The sequence below is a fragment of the Sus scrofa genome, chromosome 5 (assembly GCF_054392235.1).
Source record: "Sus scrofa isolate SSC_HxYL_T2T_F1_AM1 chromosome 5, Sscrofa_HxYL_maternal_Yorkshire_Landrace_v2.0, whole genome shotgun sequence".
NCBI lineage: Eukaryota > Metazoa > Chordata > Mammalia > Artiodactyla > Suidae > Sus > Sus scrofa.
Window position 1 is genome coordinate 93,107,962 of NC_139387.1, and position 27,752 is coordinate 93,135,713.

The 27,752-nt window shown below is 39.7% G+C and overlaps 1 long non-coding RNA gene across 14 annotated transcripts in view; it reads left to right on the plus strand.

The window, feature by feature from the left end:
* LOC102160458 (uncharacterized) overlaps positions 1-27,752 on the plus strand; it is a 579,515-nt gene that overhangs the window by 371,126 nt on the left and 180,637 nt on the right. For 5 of the 14 annotated variants that reach the window (XR_014804291.1, XR_014804293.1, XR_014804292.1 and 2 more), the window contains 2 exons: positions 12,609-12,721; positions 20,187-20,315. The exons of 2 other annotated variants lie outside the window; for them this stretch is intronic. This is a non-coding gene — a long non-coding RNA (uncharacterized LOC102160458). Of the gene's footprint in view, positions 1-12,608; positions 12,726-20,186; positions 20,316-27,752 lie in introns of all 14 variants that reach the window. 7 more of the 14 variants (XR_014804287.1, XR_014804288.1, XR_014804283.1 and 4 more) reach the window with 4 other exon arrangements.

The following is a 27,752-nucleotide window of genomic DNA, read 5'->3' on the forward strand; positions in this document are numbered from 1 at the left end:
TTTCTATCTTATACCTGGACATTTCCCAAGTCTTGACTATTCATCATCTCTACTTTGATATATAATAAAACCTCTCAAAATTAAAATGTCTGCAACAAAACTCCTGATTTTTTTTGCACTCAAATCTCTTCCCCAACAGTTTTCTCCAGCTAAAGCAATGGTGACTCTTTCTTTTTGATTCCTCTGAGGGGGAAACAAAAACTTGGAACCTTGGATCCATCTTGGATTCCTCTTTTCCTTTCCATGCTCACATCCGTCCTGTTGACTCTATTTTAAATTGTACCCAGATTTGGACATTGTCTCTTCACTATTATCCTGGTTGAAGCATCATTTTTTTGTATGGATTATTTCAACATCCTTCTAATTGTTCTTCCTGTTTACTTCCTGAACTATTAGATAATCTATTTTTAGCATGGCAGCCAGATTGGTCCAATCACCCCAGACTGAACTTGGGTGTTGGTACTTGCTGCTTCCTTTGCCTGGAATCCTCTACCCCAGATATCTGCATGGCTTTCTCCTTCCCCATCATTGCTCAAGTGAATCTTTTTTTTAGGAGCTCCTTTCCTGACCATCATTTTAAGAATTTTAATCCCACACTCATACCAGCCTCTTCTTCCTTAAAATATCCATCTTTATCCAACTGGTTGCCATCTGACACTCTATAATTTAAACTTCATTTGATTAGTTATAAACTGCTTGAGTGGTTTTTGTCTGTTTGTTCTCTGCTGAAACTTCAACACTTCTGTCAGAGCCTTGCTCTCATAGGAGACTCTCAGTAGATATGTGTTGAATGGGTGAATGAGACAATGAAGAAGTGAACTCTGACATGAAGGATTGAAACCTCAGTTGGATAAAGAGTTTGAAAGACAGATAACTCAGGTACAAGTGACTTTTTTTTTTTTTTTTTTGGCTTGTGAACCCAGATTATTCCTCGTGGTTGTAAAGAACTTATAAGTCAGGTCATTGAGCTACTTTAATTATTATTGGAGAATTAAGGCAAAAAAAAAAAAAAGTGCCAGAAAACTCTGGACATAAAAAAGGTTTTTCAGCACGGATGCAACTAGAGATTCCAATGCTAAGTGAAGCAAGTCAGAAAGACAAATGCCATGTGATATCACTTATATGTAGAATCTAAAATATGGTATAAATCAACTTACCTACAAAACAGAAACAGACTCACAGACAAACAGAACAGACTTGTGCCAAAGGTGGGGATGGAGGTGGGGGAGAGAGATGGATGGACTAGGAGTTTGGGGTTAGTAAATGCAAACTATTACATTTAGAATGGATAGGCAGTGAGATCCCATTGTATAGCACAAGGGATTATATCTAGTTTCTTGGGATAGGCCATGACAGAAGATAATATAAGAAAAATAATATTCATATATATATGAATATATATATGTATGTATATATATGTATATTACTAGGTTACTTTGCTGTGCAGCAGAAATTGGCACAACATTGTAAATCAACTATACTTTAATCGAAAAAATATTTAAAAAATTTTTAAGTTTTTCTGATTTTCAAAAAAAAGAGTAAAGCAAAGATTCAGCAAACCTCAGGTTAATATGGTCACTCCTGAATAAGATTTTATAATTGATTATTACACTCTTTGCTTTCCTTCTGGAGGAAACTTACCACTAAGACAGATTTTAGCACACTAAGAACAAGGTTTGTTGGCCAAATTAATTTTTTATTTGCTTTGTTTAAAACTAGAATGACAGAGAAATGTGAGAGACAGAGTATATTTGCATTTTAGCAAGTCACTAATGAAAAATCTCCCATTATTTTCTTGCGGATAAAATGGGGAAAAATAAGTTAGACCTGACGTAATTCGATGGATTAATAATTTGTTTGACAATTAAACTCATTGCTATCAGCCAGATAGAAATTCCACTCAAAAAGTTTTTTTTTTTTTTTTTCAGTTCTTCATGTTTCAGTAAGCATTCTCTATATTCTCTCCTTTTCTCCTTGAAGTAAAGGTCAGTAGTGCCCTGTGGCTCTCTCTGTGGTCCTAATGAACATATTTATCCATGCCTTTTCTGGTATTAAATTTTCAGATGTGACTCACTTGTGAGGAATGGCAAATATATTGTATGACAGAATCTAAATTCAGTACAGTCCAGATGGGCTTGGATGACACATTGCCTGAGTTTAAACAGCTGTCTGCACCCATGAGAGAAGGGGCAGACACGCCTTACTTGTTCCCCGTGTGAAACGCGTTAGCGGTTTGATGGGGTAAGGTAGAGGTAAAGTCACTACAGAAAACACAGCTTCCAGATGTTACTGCCGGGTGTTCTCCACTGCCATTCCTCTGCCGTCCACTAGGGGGTAACCTTGCCTGCGTGGGCAGAATGGCTCGGTTTTTATGCCAATTTCCTAAAGTGTTGGAAGAAGACTGATTTCTTTTTTAAAATTTATTTTTAATTTTCATGTAGTAAAATTCATTTTGGGGGGGTTGTATAGTCCTGTGAGTTTTGACACATGCCTAGATCTTTGTAACTACCTCTCTAGGTTCTCTGACTAGAGAACATGAGCTTCTCTTGGAGTTCCTCTTTGTGATTCCATTTTTGGCCGATCCAGAGCCCAAGCCAACATACATCAGAGGCACAAACAAACAAACAACACTATGTTGCTATGGAGTCCTGAACTTCCTATCTGTCCTCATGTTCTTATGTGTACTTTTCAGAGTCTTCTGGTAGTTGCTTTATATAATTTGCCCAAAAGTTTTAGTTCCCCTCGTGGTGCAGCAGAAACGAGTCCAATTAGGAACCATGAAATTGCGGGTTCTATTCCTGGCCTTGCTCAGTGGGTTAAGGATCTGGCATTGTCGTGAACTGTGGTGTAGGTCGCAGATGCGGCTCAGATCTGGCGTTGCTGTGGCTCTGGCATAGGCCGGCAGCAACAGCTCTGATTAGACCCCTAGCCTGGGAACCTCCATATGCTGTGACCCTAAAAAGAAAAAAACAAAATAATAATAATAATAATAATAATAATAAGTGGGAGAGATAGTGTGAGGTGTGCTCACTCCACGTTAAAGAGAATTGAACCTCATGATTTCCTAAACACATGGGATGACAGGGTCACTCTTCATTTCCACTTACATTCTGTTGGTGAGAACTTAACACCAGGGCCACTCCTAGCTGCCAAGCAGACAGGAAAAATGCATCTTCTACCTTAAGGTAATGAAACAAGCTGAAACTGTTTTTACTAAGAAGAAAGGAAGAACAGATTTCATAGAACACTGGCAGTCTGCCATACGGAAAATGGCAAAGAATACATTCAGTGTGTCTTGAAAGAGTAAGATGGCTAATAAGACTTCAGGCTACATGTTTATGAGTATGAAACAGCAGGTTAGAGTGAGACTCTTCTTGCCTTGGTTCATCCTGGGCTCCAGTTTAATAGATAATAGAGACCGAAGTGAGGGTTAGATAAATCACTGCATGGAGAATTACAAAGGAATAGCTACAAATCGGATCAGAACCTGGAGCAGGGGGTCAGTGTGGGCAGGAAATTACTGTGGCAAAAGTTATAACTTTCTCCACAGGCTGCTCCCCTTACCGGAGCTTCCATGAAGCCATTTGGAGACTTACAGTATTTGCTCACTACAGAGCTTAGTCAGGGGTGGCTTGGTGCCTGACTCATACCTAAGGATACAGGTGACTACATACGACCTGCTGCTATAGCCAGTATTTGTTGAGATGAGGAGTGGACTTCAGGTGGGTCATACAGAAGAGAGAGAGCTGATGTGGGGCTTTCCTGAGTCCTGTTTAATCTATCTACCTGTGTGAGAGGAATGACCCCAACAGCAAGAACATGATGGAGAGGGCTGGATTCTAGGTCCCAAATAATAATCGTTGAGACAACAAACTGAAGCAGAGATACATATGGTAGGGCCAAGAGATTTTTCAGGAAAATAGGCTTCAGAGATGGAATTCTCAGCCAGAGAGTACAAAAACATCCACCGAAGGAAAAAAAAAAAAAAAAAAAGCATTAAACACCTGCCAAGCCCAGAGGGAGCAAAGCCAGGTTATGATTTAAGACTGTTTCTTTCATCTTATCCACTCTAACTCTGGAAAGTTAGAAATTAGCAAGTAGAGAAACAGAGAGAAGCCAGCCACCCCACCACGGTTCACAAGGACATGAATCCACCACCCCTTTTCTGTTGCAGGTTTCCAGCATGAAGCTGACCCAACCAAGTTGATGATTTTGGTTAACACCTCGAAGTAGACGTTTTCATTACTGAATTGAGTCTATGTTTGCAATTAAAGCGACCTTAAGAATATCTATTACTTAAGAGTGAGGAAAAAAATTTTTTTTACCATCTCTGATTACATTTTAAAGGAAGGTAGGAGACAAAACAAAGTTATATTTTGATAATGCCACACTGTAGCTTGTCAATGTAGTCACTGAAATTATGGAGTATTTCAGATGCAAGAGGATAAAAATCTGCTCTTATTTTCTCACATAAGAATTGTGAGCATCTGTAGGCACTGTACATGAAGAAGAAAACAAAAAGAAACCATTGACACAAAAGTGGCATGATAGTACAGAGATTCAGAAGGATCCTGCTACTATTTTCCCAAACTGAAGGACTCTCACAAGAAAGAGTCCTTGTTCAGTCGTTTTTAACAGGTCATCTAGGTGGACACTCCATAGAGTCATATATTTAATAGAAAGAAGACTTCTTTAATAATCTGGGCTGTCTAGGAAGATGGTGAGCTTCGCATCATTGGAGATGCTCAGGCTTCACTGGATGTTGATGTGGCAAGGTTGGTCTTAGAGGGAATCCAAACACTGGAAGGGTGGTTGGAGTTAATGGTTTTTAAGGTCCTTTCCAACCTTGAGATTATGGGATTCTGTAATTCTCTGTCCACCTGTTCTCATACTCTTTGAAAACTGTAATATCAAGTCTCAAACACTCTGAGTTAAATTTAGAACTACACGTATTCTCTCATGTTACAAATATCCACTCTATCTGATCATTTCTGTCTCTTTGAATCTCATAGGAAACCATCCAACTGGAAAGAAACTCCAGCAAGTTTTAAAAATTATGAATCCATACCTAAAATATTCATTGACTAGTGACAGTTTAGCTAAGTCTAAATGATAATCAAATTTGTGATTTGTTTTATAGCAAAAAGAAATGTCCAGCTTCCCTACCTACCCTCATCTTCCATTGCTGTTTTGTCAATCATTTTCCCTCAGTTGTCCACTAGCTTTTTATAACTCAGTCTACAAGGAGAAAAATAAATTTCTGTTCTGGTGTTTCCAGGCCATCGTCTGGGTACATCTCTCTGGAATACAGTGGAGGAAGCACAGCTGCTCTGTCTAAAGATGCAGCACGGGGTTCCAGGTGCCTGCCTATTGTTTTTAAGAGTTGTTATGCCAGTCTCTCTTACATTTTTCTCAGATTTTACAAGAGCAGGAATCACATGGTGAATGCTCAATATATAGGGAAACAAGGAACACATCTTTTCATCTCTAACATTGGGGAGGTACTGGGGGAAAACCAGATTGGCCTCATAAAGAAAGCTAGGCAGCTTTGAAGAGTGCTGTGCCTTGCTTTCATCCTCAAATGTAAAATGATCATGTGGAACAGAAAGACAAAGCAAACAAGGTCCCTGAGACCAAGGTGCAGTGATCTAGTTGGCAAGATAAAATACAAGGAAATATCCATAATAAAAGAAAAGTTACGAGTGTGATAACTGTCGTGGACAGGAGATTAGGCTCTCAGTTTTGGAGGGAACTTGGAGATTAGTGAGTACATGTGCTTCTTTTTGTAGCTGGGTAAACTGAGGCCTTCCCTACTCCTGCTGTCCTGACATTCCCATTTCCACAGTACTCGAAGCTCCATCCTTCAGCCTGACAGATACTATCGCTTGCCTTCCCAGCAGCTAGTGCCTTTTCCTTGCTGACATGATTTGTTGTTTGGGTAGCAACGTGCTCAGCCTCAGGGTGAATCGTGATTGGTTCAAGGCATGATTATCCTTCCTCCATGCCAGTGATTGATATAGGGATGAAAATGTGACAATGGGATTTAAGGGAAGTCAGCTGAAGGCTTATGGGTAAGCTTTCCTTCTTCATTAAAAAAATAGGCAAGTGAGGAGAAAAGTCTTTTTTGCTTCTTCTTACTTTGCTTCAAGGGTAGATGCTAATTTCTGAGGATGTGGCATGTAGCTGGATCAGACATATTTGTATGATGAAGGGAGACGTTGCTACACATACTAGATGATAGATCGGTAGAATCAAAGGAACTCAGGCCCAATCTCTGTCAAGATTTCTCCTTAGGTACAGTAAATGTCCTTTTGATTTAATTCTCTGTGTATTTTCCTTTTACTTGCAACCATAACATTTCTACATTTTATCTTCTATAACTCTTCTTTCTGCTGTCTTCCTCCCTAACTCACTTTACCAGAAACTCTGGAATCTGGGTTCCATTGTAAATAATTCAGATGTCATCACAACACTCTTGTCCCTGACCTCTGGTTCTCTTCAGAGAGCCCTGAATCTGTTGCAGCCCTTTCAGAAAATCATGCCATTCTTCATTCTCCTAATGTCACAGGGATCAGAGGTAAAGATGGCATTGTTTTAGATATGCACTGCCTTGGTGGATCATTAATTTTCTGCTCTTATGAGGGGGAAAAATCCCCTTCCTTTGAGGAGGCAGGAGGAAACAGATTGTGATGATTCCTTATTATGTTTAATGATAACCACCATCTGGTTAAGACATCCTCTACCTCTGCATCTTGTTGCTACTCCCTGCTGCCCCCATCTAAGAAACTCCTTCAAATTTCTGTTCTGAAGACTCTGGCAACTGGTTCATAGGTTTCCTTTTTGCTCCCTAAACTATCATCATGGTGATTTCAGCATTCATGTCGATACCATTTCTAGTACTTGAATGGTACTAGCAATAGGTGCTCAGCCTCTCACTGAAATTATTCTTTCATGATGGATGATACTGATGTCATGGTTTTAATACATGTAAGCAAATTCTTTGACACCTCTTCAGTCACGAAGAGATGGGTCTGCATTCCCTCTCTCTGAATTGAGCCAGTCTGAATGAATCTGTACTAACAGATCAAATGCACAGGAAGTGACATATGACCACTGAAGCTAAGTTAGAAAAGATCATGCAACTTCTTCCCAATTCACGTGGGATATTCATTCTAGAGGGACTAGTCTCCAAGTAAGAGGTCCAGTTACTCTGAAGAAGTTATGAATAGGTGCTCCAGACAGTGCTCCCTGTGAAACCTCCAGCTGACAGAGAGCATCAGTGGATAGCCTTGTTCGTAAACAACCTTGGACATCTGGTTGCACTTTCGGATCATTCCATCCCCAGCCATTGAATGGCCCATTGCTTTTGAGTATTTCCAGATAAAGTCTAAAATGTCATGGGGCAAAGATAAGCCATGACCACTGGGCCTTGTTGGAATTTCAGACACAGAATATGTGAACATATTAAAATGTGTTATTTTATTATGTTAAAATAAAATGTCACTATGTTATGTTATGAAAACATTTTATTCTGTTATGTTACGCTGTTAAGTTTTGAGATATTGTGTTTTGCAACAATAGCAACCAGAATCCTTACCATTGGCTTTCAGGGGAGTATAGTTTATCTAATGCTCTTTTTTTCAAATTAAGAGTTTATTTTTTAACAGCAATTTTAGGTTTATTGCAAAACTGGGTGTAAGATAACAGAGATCTCCCATATTTTTCTTGCCCCTACACGTGCATACCTCCCCTATGATCAACATTCTCTACCAAAGTGGTGCTTTGATTACAATTGATGAGCCTATATTGACATATCATAAACCCAAAGTTTATGTTATGGTTCACTCTTTTTTTTTGGTCTTCTTAGGGCCATACACATGGCACATGGAAGTTCCCAGGCTAGGGGTCAAATTGTAGTGTAGCTGCTGGCCTACTCCACAGCCACAGCAACACCAGATCCGAGTTGCATCTGGGACCTATACCACAGTTCAAGGCAATGCTATATCCCCCACTCACTGAGCGAGCCAAGGGATTGAACCCTCATCCTCATAGATAGTGGTTAGACTCACTACCACTGAACCACAATGGGAACTTCCATTATGGTTCACTCTTGTGTTGTACAATCTGTGTGTTCATCCAGTGATGCTCACTGAAGTCCTCAAGAGAGGACTTTCCAAATCAGGGAAGCAGGATGGAACAGACTGTGATTGTACCTGATTATACCCCATATGACTACTGGATTTTGAATACCACCATTGTTCCTGACACTGTGCTTAGGTTAAGAATGTGAATTTTGATATCAAACAAATCTGGATTCAAACATAACAGTTGTGTGATTTGGAGCAAAAAGCCTCTCTATATTTCTAAGACTCATTTCCTTATCTGTAAAATGGGAAAAAAAGTAACAACCACCTCATGGAATAGTTTTTAAAATTAAATAAGAAAGCCATTCTTATTTAATCTTAAAAAATATATATATAGTATAAAGCCATTGAAATTCAATAATGGTAAATATTTGATAACAACACAAGAATTTGATTTGTGAAGGGCAGAGGTGAGAGATGAAGTCAATGGAAGGAGAGGGTGGAGTTTTAGAATCTTGAGTGTTGGGCAAAGGAGTTTGGAACACGACTGAACTACAAGTTTAAAAAATTTTTAATGTTAAATAAATAAAAATAAATTTAATCTTTTAATTATGTGTGAGCAAGTGGCTTTAGTCTTCTAAAAATTTTATTTAATACTCAATAGTGTTTATAAATTTATTTTTAAAATATTTAGTTAAATAGTTCAAGTATAGAGCAAAATCCAGAAAAAGTAGTATATTCTTCACTGAGGGCCTCCCTCCTCCCTCCCCCCAGTTGCTAATATATAAACGCCTTCATGTTTTATTAGATGAAGTTGGTAGGGGGTGCACAGCGAATGGGAAGGGGAAACCTTGAGCAGGGAGGCTAGTCGGGGTCTTTCAATACAGACATTTCTTGTAGGCACATGGTTATGGTTCCAGAATGGGTGGGAGGCTGGATGGGAAGGTGTGAAACGAGAGACCCCAGCACGGAAGACTTGACAGGCTTTGGTTTTCCGGGAGATCTGTGGTCACCTCCCCAGCCTCCAGTGTCATTGCATAAATCATTTTTTCCTTTTGCTTTGGGGAGAAAAATAACATTAACAAACTGCAACTACTAAACAGGTTACCCTAAGACGTGTGAGCAATTTTGTTAGAAATATCAATTCTACATATTGCAGCAAAGGAAACATGGAATGTTTGCCAAGTTCTTGTGAGAAATCTCTGTCTAAAAATTGTGCCAGCTTGCTAAATATAGAGTTGTTATGAAGAACTGAGCCAAATGGCCGCTCATCCCACCTCAGAGAAAATGATGGGGTTATGCTGGATCTTACCGCACCAATTGATCCACTCCAAGGGACTTAGGAATGGGGTCAGGGCACCTTTCTTCCCTGGAGTCACAGTCTTCTGGTGTCTGAAGCTGTTTCTTTCCACAAAAAGTGGCAGGAAATGTTCATATATCCTCCTACACCTGAGAAAGAAAAAAAAGTCACATGCAGACGGCTGAAACAATGCTGGGTGCTATCTGGATATCGCTTAATATTTTTCCACGTAGAGAATCCAAAAAGGGTAGGAAAGGAACTCTTTGAATCCTCTCATAATGTCCTGAGACCTCTGTTCTATTGCTTTATTTTTATTTTATTTTTTGCAGCACCCACAGCATGTGGAAGTTCCTGGGCCAGGGCTCCCACCCATGCCACAGCAGGAAAAGCCACTGCAGTGACAATGCCAGATCCTCAACCCCTTCTGCCACAAGAAACTTCCTGTTCCATTGCTTTTTTTTTTTTTTTTTTTGCCATTTCTTGGGCCGCTCCTGCGGCATATGGAGGTTCCCAGGCTAGGGGTCGAATCAGAGCTATAGCCACCGGCCTACGCCAGAGCCACAGCAATGCTGGATCCGAGCCACGTCTGCGACCTACACCACAGCTCACGGCAACGCCGGATCGTTAACCCACTGAGCAAGGGCAGGGACCGAACCCGCAACCTTATGGTTCCTAGTCGGATTCGTTAACCACTGCACCACGACGGGAACTCCCCATTGCTTTTTAAAAACAAAATTAAAGTCTGTTTCCAAGGAAGGAATCACCTTTAATATTAGAAAACAATTAAAAATGTAATTGACTGAATATAAAAGTATCAAAATGGCTCATGATATGAAGGCTGTAGGAGGGAGATCAGCTAGGGGAAAAGAAGTGTGTTTGTGGTTTTGGATAGCATGAGGATAAGCATGCAAATTGTTGTTTGGAAAGGTAATATGTATCCCTATGCAAGCATACAAAAGCCTGCTTGTGGAAGAAAATGGCAGAATACTTCAGTAGTGAGTTGCATTTTGTCCCCGCAAAAGACGTCCAAGTCCTAATCCTTGGTAAGTGTAAACATGATCTTATTTGGAAACAGGGTCTTTGCAGATGTCATTAAGTTAAGGATCTTGACATCATTGTGGATCTAGGACCGACCCTAAATCAAACACCAGTGTCTCTTTGTAAGAGAGAAAGGGAGATGGGACAAAAACAGACACAGAGACGGAGGCCATGTGTGGACAGAAGCAGAGATTGGAGTGATGCTTTACAAGCCAAGGAATATTAAGGATTCCTGCAGCCACTGGGAGCTAGGGAACAGGCTATAACAGAGTCTCCCTCAAAGCCTGCAGAAGGAACCAACCCTGACAGCTTGATTTTGGACTTCTGGCTCCATAGCAGTAAAGGAATACGTTTCTGTTGTTATACACTACTCAGTTCATAGTCATTTGTTACAGCAGCCTCAGAAAGAAATCAAACCACCCATAAACAAAATGCGCACACACGAAGAGGAGACTCAGAACTAGAAAAAAAGACCTTGGTAGGTGTAGAACTGTGGTATTCAACATGGTAGCGTTAGCCACACATGGCGACTCTAATTAAAGCTGGACAAAGTGAAAAACAAATTCAGTTCCTCAGTTGCACTAACCACAGTGTGAGTGCTCAATTGCTATATGTGGCTCATAGTTAAGTCCTGGGACAGCACAGAGAGAGCATTTCCATCATTGCAGGAGGTGCTACTGGACAGCGTTGCTGTGAGAGCCCACAAATCAAGGTTCCATCTTTAGGGGCAAGTGGTGTATGTGGAGGCTTCATATCTGCCTTTTTATGCACACCTGCACTGAAAGATAGAAGTTATCACCAGTAGCATCACTTTCAATTATGAAGGAATAACAGCAGCCAGGTGTAAATATAGTACAACCACCTGTCTCAGGCTTTCTCCCACATACCATCTTCCAAAAAAACAAACATATTAAATGATTGTATTGATAGACAATTCTCTTTCAGGGCAGCATACCAGACTGCTAGGACAGAAACCATCAAACATGTTCTTAGCTACAAATGCTGTGTGAGTCATATCCAGGTGAACATATTTATTTGATCCCCTTCCTTCCTTGTATATTTCTAGTTCATCTTAAAATTTTAAAAGGAACGTTTCCCACTTACAGCGATTTACCCTCTGGTGGGCTCTGTAGCTTTTGAGAACAGCAGGAGCTTCCTGATGGGCTTAGAAAACTGGGGAAAGATTCTTAACAGGGGAATAATGTGATGTACACTTGATTTCCCCCAGAAGATGAATCTGGCAATGATGTTAGAATGATTTGAAGGGGTAGAGACTGTTGGCTGGGTGGTCTTGATGAAAATGGGAAAGAAATTATGTTCTAAATTGCAAAAGCTGCTGTCACCAAGATCCACCTGTTCAGAGCTATCTTTAGCTGCATTTGGGAACAATTTATCCACATAACCTTTCTTTCCTTTACTTTTTTCATCTCCAGGTATAGATGAGGAGGAATTTGCAACATTAAGATGGGGAACAGTATCACAGGATTGTATGTGTGTGTGTGCGAGAGAGAGAAAAAAAGAGGAAGAGAAAGAGGAGAAAGAAAAAGAGAGAGTGAAGGGGGTCAGGTTGTAAGAAACTTAAGTGCCATACCATCCATTCTATCTATAATCAGCAAAATGCACCACCATATGTTGTTCTCATCATCCTCCTTACATGGACGTGCCTCACTCATCTCATCGGCCTCATCCCTACGGCATTCTCCCCTCTTTGTAAATGGTACCCCCTCCACTCAATTGCTCAAGCCAGAAAGCTGGGAGCCATCCTTATTTTGTTCCCTTCTCTTCCTCTTCTTTCTCCTCTTCTATCTAATCCATCAAGACAAACTGTCAATTCTCTCTCTCCTTCTCTCTCTCATTCTGTCCATCTCTACAGCCACCACCCTGGTCACCTGCCAGTATATTTTGTTTGGGTTGTAACTATAGCCTTTTTGTTGGTCTCTCGTATTGAGTTTCTTTCTTAACCTCAGAGCTTTGCAGACTCCTTTTATTGGAGCCACCTTCTCTCTGTTCTTGAAGTTTTGATGCCTTCTCAGATATAGGGTCCAGTTTTTATATCACTTCCTCAGAGAAGGCTTCTCTGATTCTCACTAAGTAATATTCCCCTTGTTCTTTTTCTTCAGTGTACAAATAATTTGTCGTGAGTTCAGTTACTGGCATGTTTCTTTGACTATTGTCTGTTCTCCCAGGAGCCGCAAGCAACACAAGGGCAGAGATCATGGCTGTCGTGTTCACGCAGTCACCAGTGCAGAGTCTTAGAACAGAGTACGTGCTCCATAAAACAAATTGAAAGAATGGATAAGTGAGTGAGTATTCAGACTTCTCTTACTGTTCCTTAGCTGTTCATCATAATCTTTCTCATGCTTTAAGACCTCTCTAGTGTCAGCTCTGCAAGAAGTCTTTCTCCAATCCCTTCACTCAAAATGAACCTCACTTTGAGCTCCTATGCTTTTTGTTTAAGGAATTGACATTGAAAAGTAATATATGAAGTAGTTGAGAGAACAGGCTTTGGAGTAAGTAGGACTTGGGTTGAATCCTTGCCTAGCATTTGTCACCTTTGTGATCTAAAACTCTGACTTTTAATTTCATTACACCAGGGAGAATATTTCCAACCTCAATGGTATAAGATGCTTGGTCCATAGAAGCAGACTCAATAGGAGTTGATAGCTACTATTAAATTTGTTCATAATTTTGTACGTATTTTTAGGTAAATATTTTGAAAGCAAGAAATAATGAAACCTAAATGACATGGCTGAAAGCATTTGATGTCTGTGGACCAAGTCAAGAGACTAGCCCAGGTTCTGGAGTCATAAACATTTGGTTTCAGTCCCCAGAGTATTAGCTGTGACCTTGTGTAGATTTCTTATTCTATTGAAATGTCATTTTCCTGGTATGATTAAACTGATACTATTTCAAAAGGGGAGTTGTGAGGATTAAATACATTGTACACAAAGGTCAAGGGGCAATGTATAGTCATAGCTGCATAAAATACCTTTAATACTAGAACCATGTCATTCAACCAGGACAGAAACTTGGTCAAAACAAAGATGATCAAACCTGACATGACTAAAACAATGCTAGTAGAACTCCTGTAAATGTCTTCAAGTAGCCCAACTTACCAGAACCTGATAAAAAAGATTTTTTTTAGATTGATTCAGTGCAAAGATCTGGACATTTCTCCAATGCCTGCCCATTTTTTCTAGGGAGTGGCTACAATAGCTATGAGTTCAAGGTGAACTCTGGCTGGGACTGGATTAACACAAAATGTGGTGTGTTTCAAAGGCTCCTGATCAGCTAGTAGATTTGTCTTCTGGAAGACATCTGAGAAATCTGGAGGCAGATAGAACACAAAGCCTTCTTCAGAAGAAAAAAATAAATATCTGACTCTAGGGGGTGTTATTCAGACATTCCTAGTGTTCAATTGTTGAAAGAGATATGTATGAAATTTTAAAAATTAAAAACATTAAAAAAAGAATATTTCCAAATAAAGGAGAAGAACTGGGGTCATGTGTTGGGTGGAAGGAGTTCCTTCAAAAGTTACGTTTACCTAGAATCTGTCATAGACCTCAATTAGAAAGACAATCTTTGCAGATATAATCAAGTTAAAATGAGGTCATGCTGGGTTAGGTGGTTTCCAAATGCAGTGTGACTGGTGTCTTTGTAAGAAGAGGGGGATTTGGACACAGGCATGAAGGGAAGGTAGCCATGGGACAATGAAGGCAAATTGTAGTGGTATTTCCAAAGCCAGAGTATTCCAAGGATTGTTAACAACCACCAGAAGGTATATGAGCATTCTCCCCTGAAGCCTATGGAGGGAGTCAGATCCTGCTGGCACCTTGATTTCAGCCTTCTATCCTTCAGGCCTTTGAGAGATTAAACTTCTATTGTTTTGACTATAGAGCTATTCTCATGTGTGGTGATTTGTTATAGCAGCCCTAGGAAATTAAAACAGGCCAGAATCTGTACTATAAGATCATGAACTCTGCCAGATTCTAGCTCTGTATCCTTGGGTAAATTCTCCAAGCCTCAGTTTTCTTTTTAAAAATTTTATTGGGGTATTTTTTTTTCTTGTTTTCCCCCATGATAGTTAAAATTTTTTATTAAGGTATAGTTGATTTACAGTGTTCTGTCGATTTCTGCTGTATAGCCAGGTGACCCAGTCATACACATTTTTTCCTCATATTATCTTTAATCATGTCCTATCACAAGTGATTGGATACAGTTCCCTGTGCTATACTATACAGAAGGAGCTCATTGCTTATCCATTGTAAATGTAAAAGTTTGCATCTACTAACTCTAAACTCCCCTGTCCATTCCACTCCCTTCCCCTGCCCCTTAACAACCACAAGTCTGTTCTCTGTGTTGTGAGTCTGTTTCTGATTGGGGCACAGTTGATTTACAATGTTGCATTAGCATCATGTTTACAGCAAAGTTGATCAGTTATACATATACATGTATCCATTCTTCCTCCCTCCCCCAACACATAAACCCCATAGGTTATTACAGAAAGTTGAGTAAACCTCCCTGCACTATGCAGTAGGTCTTTGTTTTGTATATAGTAGTTTGTGTATGTTGATCCCATCCTCCCTATTTATCCCCCCTCCACCGATTTCCCCTTTGGTAATCCTAAATTTAATTTTGAAATCTTTGAGTTTGTTTCTGTTTTATAAACAAGTTGTTTTGTATCAGTTTTATTAGTTTCCACTTATAAGTGATATCATATATCTGTCTTTCTCTGTCTGCTCAGTATAATATCTGGGTCCATCCATGTTGCTACAAATGGCATTATTTCCTTCTTTTCTATGGCTGAGTAATATTCCATTGTATATACGTGCCACATCTTCTTTATCCAGTTCTCTGTTGATGGACATTTAGGTTGTTTCTATGTCTTGGCTGTGGTAAAAATAGTGCTGCAGTGGACACTGGGGTGCATGTATCTTTTAGAATCATGGTTTTCTCCAGATATATGCACAGGCTGGGGTTGCTAGATCATGTGGTAGTTCTTTATTTAGTTTTTTAAGAGTGCGAACTCAAAGCCAGAAAAAGATAGAACAAGAAAATAAAATTACAGGCCAATTTCCATGATGAACATAGATGCAAAATCCTCAATGAAATGCACACAGATTGAATTCCATAGCATTTTAAAAGAGTCATACCCCATGATGAAGTGGGATTTATCTCTGGGATATAAGAATGGTTCATTTGAGACAACATGGATGGAACTTGAAGACATTATGCTAAATGAAATAAGCCAGTCACTGAAGGACAAACACTGCATGACTCCACTTTTATGAAGTATATAAAACAGTCAGAATGATAGAAGCAGAACATAGAATGGTGGTTGCCAGGGGATAGTGGGAGGAGGAAATGGGGAGTCCTTATTCAATGGGTACAAAGTTACAGTTCTTCAAGATGAATACATTCTGGAGATCTGCTGTGCAAACATTGTGTCTGCAGTTAACAATATGATGTGCATTTAAATGTTTGTTAGGAAGGTAGATCTCATGTTAGATGTTCCTACCACAAAAAACAAAACCAAAAAAAGCAAAGAGAGGAGTACTCTTGTAGCACAGTGGGATAAGGATCCAGTGTCCTCACTGTAGGGGCTTGAGTTGCTGCTGTGGTATGAGTTCCATCCCTAGTCTGGAAAATTCCACATGCCCTGGGCGTAGCCAAAAAAAAAAAGAAAGAAAGAAAATGAACATGAGCATGAGGAAAGTTTTTGGAGGTGATGGATATGTTTATTATCTTGATTGTGTTGAAGGATCATGGGTGGATGTGTATGTCCAAACTCATCAAATTATACAGATTAAATATGAGCAGTTTTTTACTATATTTATATATTAATTATAATCAATTAAAGCTTCAAAAAAGTGTTAGTGAATTATAGGAATATTAATGAAAGTTCTTTGAGGTATGTTGCAAAAAAGAAAAGGAAGAAAAACAGTGTGTAGTGGACGCCTGCAGAACCCCGTTTCTTGTTGCCTCCGTCTTACACTAGGTATAATTGACATGAATCGCCCCTGGCCTGCCCCCTGCATGTCTTACACTTGGCCCCAGGGTATCTCTACAGCAGCCACAATGGGGCACCTTTGGGACTCACTGCTCTTAGACATTACAGCCCTTGAAGGGTTGTGGTGTCAACACTCTACAACTCTTGACCAAAAGGAACAAAGTCCAGGGGGAAAATATCCTTCTTCTTAGAGCTCAGATAATTGTGGGGTGCTTTCTGCATAGCTGCCTTCATTAGTTAGAACGTCAGTTGCCCACAGAGTAGATCAACCAGATCACACACCCTTTGATTGGTTTTCCACACGTTGCTGTTTCACTCTTCCTAGTTTCTTCTCCCTTTCCTTGATCACATCCCCAAATAAGCTACCTGCACACAAGCCCTTGTCACAGGCTCTGCTTTGGGGGGAACCTAGGCTATTACGTGGTGATAATTGTGGTACTGATCTCGCAGTGTTGTTCTGAAGATGAACATTGAAGTGTGCGCCAAGTCCTTTGTCTAGTAGCTGGCACATGGAAAGTACCCAGTAAATGCTAGCCATTTCCCCATGTGAGATGAAATGTTCTGGAAGATGAATTTGAGATGTGCTGTCATCAATCTCTCTAAGTGTTGTGTGGATGCATAATGGTAAAAGTCAGTTTGTGGTTTTTCAGCTCCAGCTCTCATCTTCATTAACACAAGTGGGACTGTAATGGTAGAAAACAAGATATCAAATTTCACTCCCCTTATGACACCCACTTGAAGCCCTGAACCCGAGAACTAAAAGCGAAATAAAACTATTTACCAGCCAGAGGGAAAGGAAAATAACAGCATGTGGCTTGTAAACTTAACAAATGTAATCACAGTAATTGAGCAGCCCAGGAAATAATTTGGCCAGCATAATTATATTACAAATTACATATTGCACAATTAAACAATTGCGTTTTGGCCACAAATGGAACTCCAAATATACAATTTGTGGTGAAGTGGAGAGGTAATTTAAAATGAGAAAAGAAAAGCAAAGGCCCAGAAATGCATTTACATTTATATCCATATTAAAGGGAATATACCAAGGAGAGTAACAAGGAAAAAAAGCAGTATTTTCAACAGAAAAAGATACAACTGAGTTGAATGAATTTTGCCAAATACTATGTACATGCCTTGCCACTATTTGAATTTCCAACATGTGTAAACCTCCCAAACTCATTATTTCTTAAGGAGACATTCTGTAGTAGGGGTTCTTGATTCAGCTTCTTAAAATGGATTAATAAAGTCCTTAATTCAGTGGAAAATTCCAATATCCAGTCACCAAAAGATGTTGGAGGAGTCAAATCTTATTTTCCTTGTCAACTATATACATTCCTAAAGTATGCTGATTGGTATACCTATGCACAAGAGAAATAAATTGCTTTTCTCATTCTGCTTTTCCAGATTCTTGGGAATTTGATCAGTTTGTCTGATCCTCATCAAGTATTTATTATGGACTTTCTATGTTCCAGATTCTATTCTGGGGGTATGGCGGGGAACTTAGTGAACACGATTCTCTCATGAAAAGGCATATTAGATGAGAGAAAATAAATCGTAAACACATTACTACAAACAATTAGGAAATGATTACAAATGTATAAAATATGAAAATGTACGGGTGGGGGATACCCTGTGTGCTCACCGCAAGGTGTTCTAACCAAGTCTGGGAGGAAAGCGAGGACTAGATCAGGGAGAGGGACCCCAAGGACCTATATTTACCATGTGATCTGGGGATCCGCAAGGAAAATAGGACTCCCTACTTATTTTACAATTAGTAATGGGTAAGGAAGCCCTTCTGGAATTTATTTTATTTTATTTTATTTTACTTTATTTTATTTTATTTATTTATTTGTTTTGCATGGGGTCCCCAAAGTCCAATTTCTGCTGCAGACGGGAACCATATAAAGGGAAAAGCTATTGGAGAAAATATTTCCCTGTCAGAAAATGAATCGTTAGAGTTCCTATTGTGGCTCAGCAGTTTAAGAACCTGACTAGTATCCATGAGGATGCAGGTTCAAAAGCTGGCCTCCCTCAGTAGGTTAAGGATCCAGCCTTAAGCTTCAGCATAGGTCACAGATGCAGCTCAGATGTGGCTTTACTATGGTTGTGGCATAGACCTGCAGCTACAGCTTCAATTTGACATCTAGCCTGTGAAATTCCATATAATGCAGGTGTGGTGCTAAAATGGAAAAAAAAGAAAGAAAAAGAATTTTCAAAAACAACCTCTAGCACAACATTATAAAGTAGCTATACTTTCATTTAAAAAAATTAAACCAAAAAAAGGGAACCTCTCAAAGATCTACAAAAAACTAAAAATAAATTAAAAAAAACCCTCAATAATTTGCAGATGAGTTCTATAATAATTCTTGGTTTATGTCCTGGAAGTCTGGAGATTTAATCTATCTTGCCTACCAAATTTTTGAAAAGTGCTATTTAAAACACCTAGATTCTCCATGTTCAGTCCTTGGAGTTTAGGGGCTGCATACCACCAGTGGTTTTGAAAAATTCACAGAGCAATACTCATCGTGGTCCCCATTTATCGAGTGCTTTGCTGTGAGCCAGAATCCCTGCTGAGAGCTTTGTCCTGCTCGGTCTTCATGATGGTCCCTGTTGTGGGCCTGTTCTTTGCCCTGTTCTGCACATGGGACAATTGAGGTTTTCATAGGTTAAGTAAATTGTTTTAGGACCTCAGCTAGTGAGTGGCATATCTGGGATTGAACCCAGGGTCTCTCTGATCCAAATATCTGCTCCTTAGCATTTTGCTATTAGGCTGTTCATTGTTTTAAAATAAAAAGAAGAAAGAAGAAGAGCAAGTGCCTCATTAGCAATAGGTTGGCTCCAGGCTGTAGTCGGCTATCGTCTAGGTCTGGTTCTCAAAGTGTGGTCCCCAGAGTAACATTGTCAGCATCATCCGGAAACTTAATAGAAGCAGGTGCTCTGCTGAACCTGAACCTCAGGAGGTGGGACCCAGTACTCTGAGTTTTGACAAGCTAACAGGGATTGGAAGCCAATTAAAATCCAAGAACCACTGGTCTAGGCAAATGTGGAAGGTTCTGCAGTGCCCTTCTGTTTGTTTGGGGTCCAACCATGTCAGATGACAAGGTGAATCTGATTCATTGTCTTTGGTTGAGACAGACAAAATCTAAAATCGGGAACTAGATTTTTCACTCAAGCTTCGAATTCAGAACATTTTCATGATGTGGGATTTCTCCCTTCATTGCCTACCCCAAACTGATTTATAATTGATCTTTGATCCCTGAGCTTTTTTATTTTTGATTGTATCAACTACTGTTTAATACAGATGACCTCATTAAGAAACTTCCTCTGTTCCCCTCAAGGTCGCGGCTTTGTTTATATCTGAGTGTGTGTATCTTAATTGGAACATGTGTCAGACCCAGGTTAGAATGTGAAAAATCTTACTGGAGCCTGGGAGTGTAAATTTTCCAGGTGAATTTAATGAAGGAACTTTCTCCCCAGGACAGAGGGAGTCCAACGCCACAGGGAAGATGTTAGTAATAAAAGCAAAGGAAGTGAAAGAAAAAAGACAACAGTGAGAAAGGAAACTATTAGATATGTGGAATTAGTTTCTTTCTCACCAAAAGGTAAACTATATCAGAGTGAGATGGAAAGTCACTGGACAAGGGACATGACCTGGGTTATGGTTTTATTTTATTTTATTTTATTTTTTTGGTTTGTTTTTTTCTCTTTCTGGTAAATACTAACCTGAGACTCAGCTTTACATGACTTGCAGGTCCCATTAAAGAGAGATAATGACCTGAGATGAGTTTTGTGGGTCACCTCTCCAGATACAGGTCACAGAATAATCAATCAATTTGGAACATGCTGCATATCTTCTCTGTTTTGGAGGTTTCGGTGTATGGTAAGCATTCTCTCGGCACATAAACTGTTTCAATAAATGTGTCCCAACATTATTTGATCTTAGCACCATTTTTATAGGTCTTTAGTACTAAATGGTCCTTGGTGTATTGAGGTGATGTGGCCGACTTTGTGACTATCTTTCTACTTACCTCACAGCTTGGCACTTGCTGGTTGATGCTGTTTTGACTCACTGTCTGGAATGGACGGCGGGTCTCCAGGTGTGGTAAATGGACTATGCACTGGGTTCTCCAGGGCAAAAGCACTGAGATGGAGGCGTTGGGCGGGAAGTCCTATTCACTGACACCACTGTTGCATGAAACTCTCCTAGGTAGTTTTCCGGTCCTTGTTGGAAAATATTTCATGATAGATGGCTTGCTCTGAGTGTTCTCTTTTGCAGTGTCTAATTTGAAGATAAAAGTAATCAGACTCAGCCTTGGCTAAAGGGTTTTGAGGAAAACATCCTTCCTGGAGGCAGCAAAGAGGCCTAGGAGAATAATGAAGTTGGCCTGAGCCTATCTCAACCTCTTTCTTCTTTCTTGGCAATAACATCTTCCATCATGATCTCAATACTGCCCGTTTTCTAAAGGGCTTCTTAACCTTGTGTTGTCCTACATGGCCAGACCCCTGCTTCCCTAGTCAGCATCATTTCTCACCACTCACCAGCTCCCATGCCATCTAACTCTTTCAGTCTCCTAAATACACAAGTACTGTCTCTCTTTACTGGACCATGTTGTTCCTTCCACTCCAAACACTTCCTCTTTCCCTAACTAACCCCCACTCCTCATTTGCGTCTCAGTTTAGATTTTACTTACCCTGGGAAGCCTTTTATATTTGTTGGGGATTTTTGAGTTGCAAGAGGAAGAAACCAAATCTGGCTTGTTAAGCAAAAAAGATTATTACGTGGATTATGAAGTTTTAGAGCATCCTGACTTGACTGGAACTGCTTACTGTTGCCAGTGTTGATACCAAACCTGATTTAGAAACTTGATTTTCCAACCAGTGTAGCTACTAAGGTTTGGATGCCTTGAAGGCCAAATGGTTCCACGAGGGGACTTTGTATTCCTCTTTCACAATTTTAAATCTAAGTCTCTCAGATATGAGCCCAATTAGTGTGGTCTAGGGAACACACCTGTGCCCCAGTTAAAAAAGAGGCTAGGTTTCAAGTTTCCTGGGTCCTATTTTAGGGAAGAGGGATGCATAAGGAGAAAAAAAAAAAAGATCAAACATGCTGACAAATGTTCACCATCCATTTCCTGATTTTGTTACTCTGGGTTGGCTGCCCCTCAGCACACTGCATTTCCTCATCTTGGCATCTCCCTCCCACCTCCACATGGTAATAAGCTCTTTACTGTTTTGTAACTTTCCCCAGACTGCCTATGAGAGAAAGGGCTGTGTTCTGTGAATTTCTATGTATTCACAATTAGCATTCCCAGTCCCCAGCTTAGTATTGCTTGCACACAGTAAGTGCTCAATAAAGATCTATTGAAAAAATACATTTGGCTCAATTAGTTTGGCTTTCATAAAGCTGGCATTTAAGGAACCTACATCTCATACCTGATGATTTTTCCTATTATGACACCCCCCAGCTTTTCTTCTCTCCCACCCCTGCCCAGCTTTATGAGATATAATCGACAAATTACATTGTGGAAGTTTAAGGTGTAAAGTGAAATGATTTGATATATGTACATCTTGTGAAATGATTGCCGTAGAAGATTAGTTAACATATCCATCATCTTACATAGTTACCTAATTATTATTATTATTATTATTATTTTAGTGGTAAGAACTTAGAAAATTTCAATATGCAATTCAGTATTGTTAACTATAGTGACCACGCTGGACATTGCATTCCCAGAACTTACTCCCTTTATAACTGGAAGTTTGTACTCTTCAGCATTTCATCATTTCTCCCACCCCTCCCTCAGCCTCAGTAACCACCAATCTACTCTGTATGAATTAGACTTTTTAAGAGTCCACGTATGTGAAAGATGATGCAGTGTTTTCCATTCTCTGTCTGACTTATTTTACATAGAATAATGCCCTTGAGATTCATTCACGTTGTTGCAAATGGCAAGATTTCCTACCTTTTTAATGGCTGAGTATTGTCCCATGGGCATTTTTCCAACATCAGACACTCAGGTTGTTTCCATGTTGTCTTGGCTGTTGTGAATAATGTTGCCATAAAGGTGGTGGATGCAGATAAAGATTGTGATATCATTTCCTTTGGATATACACCCAGAAATGGGGTTGCTGGTTCAGCCTTACTTTTTTAAACTTTACCTAATTCTATCACTGAGGCAAGGAAAACTGCCTTGGGTTCTAATCTTTTTAGTGAAATGGGCTCTGGGAAGTTACAAGCTTTTGTTGCTCTTGTATCCTCAACCATTGAATGGAACCATATTCTCAACCAGGAGGATAACTCAGGAGTAAAACATTTCCTCCTGCCTAACTTCCGCATTGCTCTTTCTGGCCCCTGCCTCACTACATTAGCTTCCCTGATTATGCCATTCCAGTGATGATTTTGCCTTTTATATCTGGAGAGTTGACTTTGCTTCTTTAGCTTCAGGCCTGCTAGTTCCAGTTCCTTCCTTTTCCTACTAGCCCAGCACAGAGGGCTTATTATTGCTCAGGGTCAAGACCAAATGAGGGTGGGTGAGTGGAAGAATATAACACTCCATTTTAGCCTCACCGAATTTGAATTAGGGATGGAGTAGCCCAGTGGAAAATGTCATGCAGGCAGTAGTAGGAAATATTGATCTTAAGCACATGCATGAAGTCAGAGCCAGAGCTTAGAATTTGAGAGTCACCAGAAAAGGAGAGTAGATACAGTATAAGAATCCCCAAAAACTAATGTAGGATGAGAAAAGAAGCAAGGACTGGAGTTCCCACTGTGGCACAGCAGGTTAAGGATCCGCTGTTTTCACTGCAGCAGATTGGGTTGATGCTGTGGTGTGGGTTCAACCCCTGACCTGGGAACTTCCACATGCTGGAGGTGTGGCAAAAAACAAAAACAGAAAACAAAAAAAGCAAGGACCAAACTTTCAGTCTGTGTGCAAGCCAGGGGGAAGAGACTGTTCAGATGAAGAAATCAAGAGTATGAAATATGGCAGAAAAAAAGGAAGGTTGAGTAAATTTATGGAGAGAGAAAAATATGAGGTAAAGGATATAATAGAAAGGATTTCCTTGGAAAGAACAGGGAAAATATCCTTAAAATGAGAAGGAAAATAAGCAAGAAGTGAGCAAGAAGAAGTGAAGAGCCAGAGACGTAAGAAAGTGGGGGAGGGGTCCTAAGGGAATTTCATGGCTGATGGCTTTTATTTTTTCATATCTGCTGAGTGTTATGGGACTAAGATGTCCTTGAGGCATTGAAAAGAATGGAAGAATTGAAAGAGCTGCTCTCAGGAAGGAGAAAGAGATATTTAGGGATGCAGTAAGGTATCAGGATCTAACAGAGTGGAATGATGTGAATTTGTAATAGCTGCCATTACTGCCTTTATGTATGGTGATAGCAAATTATCCAAGTTTTAAATTCTTCTGAAATAAAGTAATAATTTGAGGTATAGATACAATTAAAAAAATAGGAAAAAAATGAGGTATACCTAATAAAATCTCAAATTAATTTTCAGCAAGTCACATTCCAGGTTTTCTTGGGAAATGTTTAAGTGTGACATATCTCAATACAGTAGGGCTAGAAGGAGAACTAGTACTTATTGAATGTCAATGGCACCTCAGACCCTTGGCTATGTGCTTTATATGCACCGTCTAACTGAACCCTTATAGCATTTTTGAAGGAGGCAGCTAATATCTCTTTCACAGTGAGGCAGAAAATGAGATTTACAAAGGTAATTTATTCAAGGCCACTCATCCAGCAAGTGGAAGAGAGAAGATTTGAACCTTAAGTCTTGGAATGTCAAAGTCTGGACTCTTTTCACTTCTCTATGTTGTTCTTCAATAAGACCAGAAAAATCATCTTATAACGTTGGTCTTTTATTATAAGGTGCACCTTGCCATCTAGGTAATTCCTGATTTTGTTAAACATATAAAAGTTTGAAGCTATGGTTTAATGTACTACTCTTCAGCGTTTAGGCATAAAAGATATTTGAGGGAAGAGATAGATAAAGGAGAACTTTGGAATAATTTCTAGAGATGCCTTGAGAAATTCGTACTTTTCTTCTAGAATATGGAAGAAGTTTTCAGGCGTTGAAGTGAATTCTCAATGAGAAATGAGAAAGATCAGACTAGAAAAAGAGACCTTAACTGGAATAACCTTTTGTATATTTTATATCTTTGGGTCCTGTGTAGCTCTTTATCTAGATTATATTCTCACATTATTCTAATTTCTCGCCAGCAAAACAAAAGTAAAAAGTAAAGTAGAAGTGAACTTTTTATAGAAATAATGTTAAATCAGTAGGATGGCTAAACGTAAAAGCTAATGTGATGAGATAATCCAAAGGAAGTTTTCTCTGGTGATTTAGTGGGTTAAGGATCTGGCAGTGTCTCTGCAGTGGCTCAGGTTGCTGCTTTGGCATGGTTTTGATCCCTGACCCATGAACTTGCACATGCTGTGGACTGGGCCAAAAAAAAAAAAAGAAAAAGCAATCCAAACGGATGTTCAACCAAATTAGAAGTAGTGAGTTTAGCAAAATTTCTGGATAAAAGATTAGTATACAGAAATCAATTATGTTTTTATGCTAGAGCAATAAACATTAAAAATAAATCTAAAAATTATTTACATTAGCTTTTTAAAACATCAGATACAAAAGAATACATTTACCAAAATAGCTATAAAACTTCTATAGTGAAAATTTGAAAATTACTGTATAGCTGAGAAAAAATAAGAATTCTTAAATAAATGATGGATATACCATGTTTATAGATAGCAATATTGTTAAGATGTCGGCTGTCCTCAAATTAATCTTTAGATACAGTAAAATCCCAATTAAAATCCAGGAAATTCTTTGCATGTTTGTGTGTGTGTGTCTGTAATGTGTATGTGTAGTAGGAATTGACAGAGGGATCCTAAAATTTATGTGAGAATGGAAAGAACCTAAGACAGCCAAGAACAAAGTTGCCGCATATATACCATCAGATGTCATCCTATATAGCAATATATATGGTGACATATCATCCATAAACTGGTAATATAGCACTTTAGGTTTCCAATTTTATGGGGAGAAGGTTGCCTATTAAATTTTCCATCTTTGGTAGGCTTAGGGTTTTTTCCAATTTTCATGCACCATATAAATCATGAATATTGAACATTGTAGTTATTCTACTGGACAAAGTGCCTGAGCATGAACGTAAACTTCATTGCCTCACTAATTTTTCAGATTTTTTTGCTTCCTCACAGATTATTGATGTTGTTTTTATGAAACATTTCAACTCAGGAGTTTTAATTATTTTTAAGTAAGATAATTGACTCATGTACCAAGATACTTTTACTATCAGAAATAAAAGTTCCCTGGCCATGTTAAAGTTAAGACACCTTTCAAGAGAGATAATTGGATAAATGTTTCAGGAGTCAAGGAAGGGGTTTAGATTAGTGATATAAATTTGGATGTTGCTGACATAAAGATAGTATTTTAAGCCAAGAGTCTGGATGAGATCCCCAAAACAGTGAGTATGGATATAGAAAAGGTCTAAGGACTTTGGGCATTTAAGGGCTCAGAGGCTGAGGAGATGAGGAACCAATGAAGACTAAGACACACATGTCAGTGAAGGTGGAGAGTGTGGTCTCAGAGAAGTGCCCTAAGTGAGGAAAGAATTGCAAGGACAGAATGATCGACTGCTGAAAGATCAGTTAAGATGAGGAAATAAGATGAGTCATAGTCATTTGGCTCTTTTGGCTTTAAAATTTGGAAGCCAGAGTAGTTTTGGAGGAGTGCAGGGGGCAGCGCCCGATTTGAATGGGTTAATGGCAGACTAGAAGGAGGAAATGCATGCCAGAAAGTATCAATAAGTATTGATATGAATCAATAAGGGGCAGAGAAATGGGGATGTAGCTTTAGGGCATGTGGAGTTGAGGTCACTTCAAGGCTGAGATAAATTACAGCATTCTTACAGATGTGCACGAATGACCTAGTGAAGAGAAAAAGCTGATGGGGCAGAGAGAGAGAAGCATTTATGGAAGAATGTTCTGGAGTAGGCAAGGTAGGTGGGATTTACTGCCCAAGTTTCCTGAGGGAGGAGCATGGGCAGGACATGCTCAGGAGAGAAGGCAGATTCTGAGGGCACAGATGCTAGTGGGTGGATCGATGTAGTAGTATGAGCTCGTGGGAAATTTATCTTCTGAATTTTTAAAAAATTTAAACAAGAAGCATGTTTATTAACTGAGTATGAGAAGATAGAAGTTGGAGGGAAAAGTTGGAGACATGTAATAGTAATCTAGAAGAATGAATGGGTGTGGGGTTACTCCCGCAGCACTAAGTCTACCTGAGGGGAGAGACATGAATGTGAGTGACACTACCTGGTATGGAAGCGTTTTTCTTCAGCTCCGTTTAGTTATGTGGCTGCAGTATGGAGCCGGCAGAAAAGTGTATTTATGTGGGGCTGGAGTTGTGCCAGATGATGACAAAGTCAGAGAATGGCCAGAGCATTAGAACTGTCTAGAAGGGGCTGATGGCTGTGATTCTCTATGGCCAGGTAAAGAAAACCTGAGACACTGAGATACAGCGACAAGAGGGGAAGGATCAGTGGATTGTCAGAGTTGGTGGGTTGAAGAGTTGTTGGAGTTGAAGGACGAGTGTAAGAGAGAGGAGGGTGCTTAGAAGAAAATTTACAGGGAGTGGTTGCAGCTTTTGGCAATGAGAAGGTATAACCATGGGCATGAATGTCAAACGCAGGATGAGGACAAGACCGTCATAAGAAGAGTCCAGAGATTGAGAGACCCAAGTATTGGGATGATAATCTACATCAAGTGTTGGCAAACCACAGCCCAGTCTGGCCCAGGGCCTGGTTTTGTATGTGACACCTCCAGCATCCCTGGAGCTGGCTTCCATTGTGAGCCACAGCTGCTGCGACTCTTCACTGTGCACACCTCCACTCCCAGGGCCAGCTGGGACCACACTTCATGGCTGCTCTAGACTCCTACTGGTCATCACCCATCCCCGGAGGCTTCCCTGTTGGCAACTTCCAGGCACCAAGCTGGGAAATCTCAGTCCTAGGGGCAGTGATTCAGTGACTTCCCTCCCCTCCTGCCAGCTGCCTGAGTTGAAAAGCCTGGGCTTTCCAGGAAGAAAGAGCATTCTGAGATCTGGAGCACTGGGGCAGAGGGTGAAACGGACTACAATGGAGCCTCAGGCAAAGGAAGTGGGTGGGACAGGCAGCAGTTTTCTCCTTTGTTATACACATATCTACATAATATTTTTGTTTTTGTCTCTTGGTTCCCAAAGCCTACAATGTTTACTATCTGGCTGGGCTGTAATCTATAGAATTAATG